The 9,159-nt window shown below is 43.9% G+C and overlaps 1 non-coding gene across 1 annotated transcript; it reads left to right on the top strand.

Annotated features, from left to right (window-relative positions):
- Window positions 1-503: 503 nt before the first annotated feature.
- On the top strand, window positions 504-575 carry LOC114101660 (small nucleolar RNA SNORD113/SNORD114 family). Its single transcript, XR_003584376.1, has one exon. It is a non-coding gene; the product is annotated as a small nucleolar RNA SNORD113/SNORD114 family (small nucleolar RNA).
- The last annotated feature ends 8,584 nt before the right edge of the window (window positions 576-9,159 follow it).

Below are 9,159 nucleotides of genomic sequence, written 5' to 3'. Positions count from 1 at the left end.
GAGGAGGGAAGCTGCTCAGCTAGTGGAGGGGTCAGGAAGCAGCGTGGGAGTGAGAGGGGATGGACAGGAAGCACAGCCCTTCCAAGTTGTCCCCCCCTTGATTCCTCTCGTCCAACCATGACTCTACCTCCCGTCTTCTGAAATCATTCCCTCGTCCTACCACTCAGACTTGAACGAGTTGATTAGGTTTCAGCTTTTGTAATCTGATCATTTTACCTGTGACCATTTCTTAATTAATCCAGGAGTTTTGGGTAGACATCCCAAATCCAAATCATAACACCACTCGACTTCAGTCAAGGTTGTGGTAGAGACAGGAAGCATTCAATTGTTTATTAAGAACTTAGGGTAATCCATGAAACAGACACATCATTGTTACAATGATTCCATATATAGAATCATGGCTTTTTTTGTATTTTTTAATGAACAGATTTCAAATTATTGTCAGTGAATAATAAATCAATCAACAGACAGTATAGAAATGATGGGGAAAGAAGTACAAATCCAGAATTAATGATGACTATTGTTGACATGAATTGCAATTAATGAATAGGTGTTTTTGCGACTCTGAGGTCCACTACAGAAGAAATCTGGTTCATTCTTTTCTTGGGGTTGCATATTTTTATTTTATATTTAAAATTGCAACAATGTTAGAAAGAATCAAGAATTAACGTAAGAATAAAAAGAGAAAAATGGTAAAGTTCCATTGGTATGAAGTTTTCTATTGCTAATGCATATTAATGCTGAAGATAATATTAAATATAAATGAAAATTTTAATATCTGAGTGATTCTATATACTCTAGGAATAATAAGTTCTTCATATTTTATTGTTTATAGGCTTAAAGTAAGTAGTGAGTTAAAGACTGTCAATAGACAGTGTAGAAATGAATTGAGGGCCAGTTGTGGATTGATGATTACCACTAGTGGTTTATGTATCTGTAACTTTGAGGTCCATCTCAAAAGATAACAAGTCTATTCTGTCTTTCAAATGACCCTGTAGGCAGGTGTCAGAATACAGAATGTGTTTCTTTGGGGTATTGTGTTTATGCCATTAGTTTTACTTTCTTCATTGGGGTCATTTACTTTTATCATTGAGAATCAGTAAAGATGAATACATTTAGGCATTGTTCAATTTATCAAAATATGTGGTGAGACAAGAAATACTCTTGATTCATATTGAAGTCAGTGTAGCCTGACATACCTGTCACCTGCTTGGTGGAGTGGACAGTGTAAAACGTTGACAATGTTCAGTTTCTGGGTGGATCAGAAGTTTAACATTCTTCTTTTTTTCCTAATAGAAAATGAACTTCGTATACTCCACATTATTGCTCATTAAATGAGTAACTTGTGAAAGCCGAGCAGCAGGGATCCACGGGCGGAGGGCCTGAGCTTTGCTGCCATCTCTTCTGGGGCATTCCTCAGGATGGGCACCCTTGGCTGGTGTGAGTTCTCCTCGTTCACGCGCCCCTTGGTTGTGTCTGTGTGAGGAACTTGCAGACTACTGTGTGCAGGAGCCACGTGCTTGTCCCTGCTTAGGTTGTGTGTTCCTAGGTGTAAGGACAATATGAACGAGAGTGCACCGCCTTCGTGGTTAACATGGAACGGGTGTGAACATCGTGCTGAGGCACATGTGCCACGGGCAGAGGGTTGCAGTGATGGCATTCCTGTTTTGACAAGGAGTCCACACGTGTGGGTTGGTGGTATCAATGCTTTTCTTGAATTTTTGTGAATCACAGTGTTTAAGACGTACTAGTCTTTTATGCAGTGGCAACCAACGGAGAGACGCCAATCCTAGGTGAGTCGCGACTGTGGTGCAGCTCAGCCAGGCCTGGCCGTCCCTGCAGAACACCAAGGCTCACCGCAAAGCAACTGAGCTGCTTCCTCCTTTAGAATTGATGCCGCAGATGGGCGCCAGGGTCGCACAAAGAGCTTGGTTCACTCTTGTGGACACGCATTTTTGTTCTAATGTTATAACTGAGTCAATGAAAAATCCAGTAACCCAATAAATGCTTTTGAGTCGGGGTCAGCACTGTCCAACTAGAAAAGCATTTTGTGAGGCAGGAGAACCTTTTTTGTATTGGAAGCACTGACTCCCATTAGGGCCTGGACACTGTAAGGCTCTAATATCTTTAGTGGAGGGTCAGGGCCCACGTTCCATGCTGGTGGCCCAGCTGACAATTGTCCATGCGAAGGAAGACACATTAAACGGCATCCCTGAGTGCCTGATAGACTGGCTAAGTGGAAGAATGCAAAGACCAGCGCAGATGACGTCCCAGTCTTTTTTCCCTCAGCCTTTTTAAAAGACGGAGACGTCATCTGCACTGTGCTTTGCGCTCCGGAGAACGATCTGTGCGGTAACTATGGAGACCTGTGGGAGCAGTTCACAGTCATAGTTCTTCTCTTGGCGTCAGTGTTTTAAAAAAGTATAAAAAAAAAATATGATCATGGAAAGGAAACTTTGACCCCGGGATAAAAATTGGAGACAGGAAAAACACCATGCTGATGAATGCAGAGAGAAACACTAAGGCTTATTACCGAAAGAAGTGTTCGTCGCTCCGCGTGGTTATTACGTAAGAAGATGTTAGAGAGAGTCAAGGATCTGAAACTCTTGTGACTCTTAGGTAATTATTTTTACTGAGCTGATGAATTAGTCAATAAAAATACAGATGAAGAAAGTGGTCACAGAGTCCGAAATGCCCTTGCGCTGGTGGCATGGGTGACGTGGGCCACGGGTTATTGCTATCTGGCGCTGAGATCCACACAGTAGAAATCAGGTCTACCCTGGCCTGGGAAAACCCTGTAGGTCCTGAGGCATTAGAGACCATCCGGATCTCATGCTGGAATGGCAGCTGCATGAATGTCACATCAAACACACAAACAACACACCGGGGTCACTCCCGGCAAGGAGTCCAAAACTGTTGATAAGTCAGTGTCAAGGCCATTGCTCTGGGTCCACTGCATGTTTCACCTTTGTTTCGTACCAGGAAAAGTACTCAAGTAAATACGAGATGGCTTGAATCACAGAGGTGGGACCCAGGCCTGGTGGGTAGGTGGGAGTCAGGATCTCACCTCTGCCGCCCTTGATCTGGTCAGAGCGGTCCTGGGGCCCACTGGACTGAGGGCTGGGGCTCAGCTCGGCTGCGAGCTCTGCGGTGTCTCAGGTGTGAGCAGTAGTCCCAGTTCCTGGCATGGCCTGGGCCTGGAAGGGGGTCCATGCCTCGTGAGCAAGTGGGCAGAGTGACTTAGGCTGCCTTGGCCCAGTGACTGGCAGCTTGGGTCAGGATGGTGAATCCTGTTTCAGGAAGTTTAAGCTCAACATAAAATAAGCATGGTCTATTGTTCTGTTGGAAATGATCCTCTAGCCAGGGGTTCAAAACAGTCGCCGACCCAGCTCTTGTGATCTTGTGGGTCATGGCTGGTGATGGGATGAGGAGTGAGTCAGTGGCATGAAGAGCTCAAGAAGTAGGGATGACGGAGCAGAGCTGTGCCTGGGCCAGCTGTAGCTCGTGGGGTGCAGCCGGCTGCTGTGCCACGCGGCCTCCCAGCAGCTGAGACCCCTGCGTTTGTTGTTGTTGTTGATCTCTCAGAAATGTGTGAGCTTTCAGTGTTTACATTCTGGTTATCTGTGGTCGCCTGGCTATTTCATTACTAAACAGGAAAGCCATTTCTGTATGAGAGGCTGAACATTGCTTCCATGCTAACAGTCAGTGGTCAGCATTGGTCAGGAGTTGTTGGGCTCACCACCTCTGTTACCCAGACACACTGTCCCTTGCACTTGAGTGACAGGCAGTGTACCTGGAGAGCCATTATCCCTGTGGTCCTGCCAGGGTGTGATGATAGTTCAGTTCGCTAGAAGGGAGAACGCAGGGGGGCCTTGGTGGAAGTGCCATGGGATAGATGTGATGGTTTAACTGGTTCCTGAGATGATGCTTCTCTCCAGAAAGAATTCTGGTTCTTATAAGATGGTAAGGAGAATGTAGACAGGCACGATATGGCTTATTTTCAGATTTCTGAGAGTTTAAACATTGTTGTCCTTCTTTAAAAGGAATGAAATAGGTGGCCCAACTATTTTATCAATAAATGGATAAATAAAGTAGGATACAGCATTATTCATGGCCTGAAATTGCTTTGAATCTTAGCATTTAAATTAATCCGATCCTGCACGTGTGAAGTCCAGAGATTCGAGGGGTTCTGAGGGTGGAGGTGTTGAGCATGAAGCCTGCTGTAGGCCACTCTCATTGTGGATTGAGATGGTGGATTCACATGCATCCATTTTAATGCAAAATTAATAACTGAGTAAATCTGGCCAAAAGGGGGTGCTTTTTTGGCCAATTATAAAAGGGATATGACCCAAGTTTAAGACTAACACCAACCTGCTTCCCTTGCCTCCATTAGAATATTAGAGTACAGCCGCACTCTAGGGGAGTCCATTCTCTCTAACTCATGCTCTCTCTACCCTACAACAGATCCTCACAGATGATGGTCTTGGCTGCCAAATCCCCAGTCAGCAGAGGGACCTAACAAGGAGTGCTCGGAGTTCTTGCCTTGGGTGGACGGCTTGCTCCTAGGTATTCCTTGGGTTGTGAAACAAATGTTTAAATGGCTCCATGTGTCCCAGGGATGAAAGCGTGTCACACCCAAGGGTTAGAATGGGGATGGCACCATCAGTACAACTGTGGAATTCGGCCGTTTTGAATACCATCCTGGAACACTCAAGTTAATGAATAAATTAATCAATCAGGGATGATCCCTCTTTGGGTCAGGGTCATGTAGACAAAGGGAAATAATAATTAATGTTCTTACTCTGGGACAGTCGTGAGTTCAAATTTATTAACAGAAATGGAAATAAATAATTTCACTAATTAATTAATACCTGATTACAAACAGCGAAGGAAATTGAGGGGAAAACATGGATCAATGGATCAAGTGTCCTTCCTCCCTTTTTTCTAATAGTTACCTGGACATAGAGAGGACTCTTTAAAATCAGAGAATAATGCATATTCATCCCCCTTTTTAATTTTTCCTTCTCTTTCTTTCTTTGTTCTCTTTGCCATCTGTTTTCCACTCTGCAGAATGCACACAACTCCAGTCAATGACCTTTCTGTAATGATGACGTCCTTTGTGGTTCAATGTGAGTAGTAGTTCAAGATTTTATCTTTTGGGTGGTGGTCTGTTTAGGGTTCTCGGTGTGTGACATGAAAGTGTGGGATAAAATCAGGACCACGTGAAGATCAGTGATGAGATCATGTCACAGTTGAGGCTCAGATGCATCCAAATCACTACATGGAAGCCCTTTTTTAAAAAGGTTCAAGATGGTCATCATGCCTGTGAGCTGATGGCTCAGGAGGCTAAGGCAGGAGGATCACAAGTTCAAGTCAGCCTGGAAAATTTAGTAAGACCCTGTATCTAAATGAAAAGTTCAAATGGAGTAGGATGCAGCTCCTGGGTTCAATCCCCACTATCAGGTGGAAAAAAAAAATCAAAGAAGCCCTGTGCTCTTACCTTGGGTTGAGGGACAGTGCCCGAGGCCTGTAATGTTCCTAGTTCTTGATGTTGGGTGGGTGGTTCATTTAAGCATGTCCATGATATTATCAAATTGGATAACCGCCTGCATTAATTAATAAAATGAAGGCCCTTTCCTGAGTCAGAGATATAAATGTGGCATAAATCATTGTTAGTGATTAATCTCTGTGATGGGGCCTTGTGTTCACTAAATTGAGCCTGAATCTCAGATTTTCATTTGCTGGTGCCTCTTTATGTTCACAGGGTGCCTGTACCATGGCTGATTAAATTATCCTCCAGTCGTGAAGGTCTGTGCCTTTCCCTCTGGGTAAGGAGAATATCATACAATGTGAGTAATAAAGTTCTTGGTTCGGGTCATTAGTTCATGGTTTCCACTGTGTCATTATAAAAGATAATTAAATTTTAGGAGGCCACATATCGTCCTATGATAAGAATGGGTTATAAACCAAAATTAATCCAATTTAGCACAAGATGATGTACAAGGCGGAAAACACCCTCAGCTTTTCCATTAATTTTCCAAAATTTTAAATATCTTATTATTTAAACATCCCCTTCTTGATAAGAGCTGGCTGTTTCTCTCTTGGGACGTTGGAGGGTGGTCGTAGTAGGACAACATTGATGTGTTGTTCACCTTCAGTGCAGTAGGGCATCATCTGGCTCAGCGATGTGAATGGGACGCATCTGAATAAAAATTATGATCGAACATTTTTTTGAGCAACTAATATCCATTGCCAAAAAAGAATTTGGGGATTGCCTTGGGAATGATTCATGGAATCTCATGGAGTTTTTGTTGTTGTTTTGTGGCGTGGGGGCTGGAACCCAGGGCCTCACACATGCCAGGCAAGTGCTCTACCACTGAGCCACATCCCCAGCCCACCGCTTGGAGTTTGTGAGGGTTCATTGATATCATTTCTATATCATTAGTGAATAAATAAATGGATCAATAAGCAAACCTTTTCATGAGGAAAGAAAAAGAGGCCAAAACATGAGCCAATTTTGAGGATATATTATGAAGCAAAGGATATTATTAATTCAGTTCTGAAATACCATGGTCCTTTAAAAGGGGAAAAACAGGTCAACATGGTGGTTGCCCCTTCTTATAAGAAGCATCTAGATAGAGATGTTCAGCCATTGATGTTCTACTCTTAGTTGGCTGAAGGTTCCTGGGTTTTTGATTTATTGTGAATAAAAAGGTTAAAACGAAACAAACAAATAATAAATAAATGGTTAACTCCATGAGGGGGAGGTGTGAACCAGTGACAAGGGAATTCCATTCCCTTTTGTATCTGATTTGTGTGCACACAGGTGGATACACCTCAGCTGTCTTACTCGTGATTTAAGAATCACGTGTGTCACCTATGTGACAAAGGACAATATAGATGGGGGTAAGTCATAGGTTTTTATTTTACTTCATCTTTTTATTATAGTCTATCACTATTTATTCTTTTAAGAGAATAAGTGACTCCATGCAGTCACGGATTGAGAGCAGACCATGCCTAAGCCCTTGGAGAGAGCGTGTCCTAACCAACAGCGAGATCAGTTCACTTTGCAAAACAGAGACCCATGAGAAATAGGTGTAGATGACCTATTTAATAGGTTCTAGACTTAGCCAAAGATCTTGTTCTTGGTTGAATTGGGTTTTATTGTTCTACTAAAAGTTACAAATAGCCAAACAAGTCAAAATGCTAGCAAATACCGTGTCCACTTGGGTGACTGTGTCATGAAACAAGGTTTGTTGAGCAGGGGTCAAACTGTTCTACTGTCTTTAAGGAGTCCATGCAAAGACTTCGGTCAGTCACTTTTCCCTCTTATTGGCTGTAGATTCTTTGTTTTGAACTTATTTCCTAAAATGGGTAACTGACTAAATTAATAACCAGGAAAATTCATGTATGCAGAAAATTGAAATGACCAGGATTATTCCAATGATAAAATATTTTATGAAAAAAAACGTTATGATCAACTCAATATTACTTCTCTGAAATCCATTTAACCAGAAAGACTTAATCCATTATCTCTGTGTAATGGAAATAAGAGGCATGTGTCAAAATATTTGTGTTTTTTTTTTCTCATATTCTGGTGGGTTCACAGAATTATCATTGTCATTAATATTATTTATTAAATCAGTCTAGGAAAAAGTAAATTAGAAGCAATCAAATAGGACTGGTGATTAAGATGTGTTTTGGAACAAGAATTATAATTATTGTGGCTCTGTACCTCCCACATCCGTGAAAGAAAGGTTCAGTCTTTTACATCTCTGTTTTAAGAGCATGTAGTAGATTGTCCCACTCTGCATGTACTCCTGAGATATTTTGGATATTTTCTTGGTATCTACATGGGTTATCTTTGTCTGTCTCAGGCACGTATTTTAGGGACTCGTTTGTTTGCAGGTGTGGGTAGGAGGCCCTGATACCCCCTAGATCCCCACTGGGGCAGCTGGTATCTGAGAGTGCTGTGACGGGGCCCTCTGCCCTTGCTCTGCTTTCATGCCTCGCCTCCCATGCTGCAGGAGCTTGTTGAGAAATGGGCAGGTAACAGATAAATGAGGAGGACTTTTGCCTGATGAGTCCTTGAAAAGCAATGGAATCAATCAATGATGCAATGAAAGTGGGAAGGATTATGCAAATGAGCGCAGCAGCCTCAGTGAGCTGGGGACGAATGCCAGAAGTGAATGTCTGCGTGGTGTGTGGCTGAGGGTGCCTGAGCGAGCAAGCCCACGTTAAGTGGGATGCTGAGGGAAGAGGGCAAGATGAGCAGGTCCGTGGGTCCAGATGGAAAACCAGTGCTCAGGAGCGTGGGCAGCCCACAAGGCTCAGCCCCGAGGCTTCACCAGCTGGTGGATAAACAGAGGTGAGCCAGTAGCGAGGGAGTAGATGACCCAGCATGCCCGTGGGCAAATCAGGCAAGGAGGGGTGAGGTGGAGCATCCATGTGGGTGAATCCATCAATCAGTCAAGGATGAGTGAGTGAGTGAATGAAAAACCAGTGGAAGAGAAAAATATGGAACATGTTAGCTGAGTCAAAGAATGAAATGATAAATCAGCACCTGAAGAGACCAAAGGATGGATGGGTGAAGATAGAGTAGCTAATGAATACAAGAGGGGATCAGAGACTAGGTGAGTCAGTGTGGAATCAGGGGCCCAGTCAGCCGCTTTGAGAATGAATGAATGAGTAGTGACTGAGCCAGCTGCCCTTGGAGGACAGAGGCATGACCTCACTGCTCCTGCCTCCCCACAGGACTGCAAGGCACAGCCAAGCCCAGCCGCAGCAGGAACGTGGGGCAGGAGCACCCTTCTCCTCTGTCATGGGTGTCACTTTACATGTCATCACTAAACAGAAGTGCCTTGAGGGCCGGGAACTGGGTCAAATTCTTTCTGTATCCCCAGAGCCTGCCCAGCCCGGAGCCTGGTAGGCGCCCAGTAAATTACTGCTGAATGAATGAGCAAGGAACTAAAAATACACGTGCTTTTGTGGAACCAGCATGGCCTGGGTGCTGCTCTTGGGAGAAGCGTGTTGGGTATCAGAGACTCTGTGGCACCCTCCCCTTCGAGTCTAGATTCCCCCTGGAGTCCAGCTTCCTGTGCCAGACAGTGCACAGAATACTGGCAGTTCTGACTGCTCTGGCCGTTGGCCCATCCTTGG

Source organism: Marmota flaviventris, chromosome 2, assembly GCF_047511675.1.
Source record: "Marmota flaviventris isolate mMarFla1 chromosome 2, mMarFla1.hap1, whole genome shotgun sequence".
In the NCBI taxonomy this organism is placed as follows: domain Eukaryota; kingdom Metazoa; phylum Chordata; class Mammalia; order Rodentia; family Sciuridae; genus Marmota; species Marmota flaviventris.
The sequence above is the reverse complement of the archived record's forward strand: the minus strand, read 5'-3'. Positions and strand labels throughout refer to the sequence as shown.